The sequence below is a fragment of the Chrysochloris asiatica genome, unplaced genomic scaffold (genome assembly GCF_000296735.1).
Source record: "Chrysochloris asiatica unplaced genomic scaffold, ChrAsi1.0 scaffold00047, whole genome shotgun sequence".
In the NCBI taxonomy this organism is placed as follows: domain Eukaryota; kingdom Metazoa; phylum Chordata; class Mammalia; order Afrosoricida; family Chrysochloridae; genus Chrysochloris; species Chrysochloris asiatica.
Window position 1 is genome coordinate 1,501,357 of NW_006408565.1, and position 1,261 is coordinate 1,502,617.

The window sequence follows — 1,261 nt, forward strand, 5'->3', positions numbered from 1 at the left end:
TAGACCAAGAGGCAGTTGTTGGAAAGGTGTGTACCAGGATTACATTCTTTATTAGAGACGAAGTTTGGCCATCCTGGCCTCCAAGGAGCACTCTGGCTATACTTCTTCTAAAACAGATCTGCTTGTTCTTTTGGCAGTCCGTGATACTTTTAATATTCTCCTCCAACACCATAGCTCAAATGCATCAACTTTTCTATGGTCTTCTTTATTCACTGTTCAACTTTTGCATACATATGAGGTTATTGCAAATACCATGACTTAGGTCAGGACACCTTAGTCCTCCAACTGACATCTTTGCTCTTGAACACTTTAAAGAGGTCTTAGGCAGCACATTTGCCTAATGTAATATGTCATTTGATTTCTTGACTGCTGCTTCCATGAGTGTTGATGGTTGATCCAAGGAAACTGAAGTCTTTGACAACTTCATTCTTTTCCCATTTATCACGATGTGATCTATTGGACCAGTGGTGAGGATATTTGGTTTCTTTATATACTGAAGGCCTCATCACTAAGTATTTTAAGTCCTTTTCGCTTTCAGCAAGCAAGGTTCAATCATCTGAAGATTTTAGGTTGTTAATGAGCCTTGCTGCAATCCTGATGCCACATTCTTCTTCATATAATCCAGCTCTTCAGAGTATTTGCTCAGCTTACAGATTGGATAAGTGTAGTGAAAGAATACAACCCTGGTGCACACCTTTCCTGAATTTAAGCCATTCCGTGTCCACTTCTTCTGTTTGAACCACTGTCTCTTGGTCTATGCACAGATTCTCACAATACTATTAATTTCTTTCAATATGGTTATCAGGTGATATCATTATTAATATTCTCATTTCAAAGATGAGGAAACTGAGGCAAAATGATGGTAAGTATTTTGCCCAAGGCTTCACAACTAGTAAGTGACAAGGTCACTGTGTCCTGCATTTGGAAGTAAGAAGTTTCAGATCCAAGCAATTTGATTCCAAAGATTATGTTTCGTTCTGCTGTACATAAGGTCACTATGAGTCGGTACCGACTCGATGGCACCTAACAACAACCATCAACAGTTATGGAAGCAGCAGTCAAGAAATCAAATGGCGTATTGCATTAGGGAAATTTGCTACACAAGACCTCTTTAAAGTATTGAAAAGTAGAGCTGTCAGTTTGAGGATTAAGGTGCACCTGATGGATTGGCACAATGGCAGCAGCAGTGGGCTCAGACATGGCAATGATTGTGAGGCTGGTCCAGGACCTGTACAGGGTCGCTATGAGCCAATACCACCTC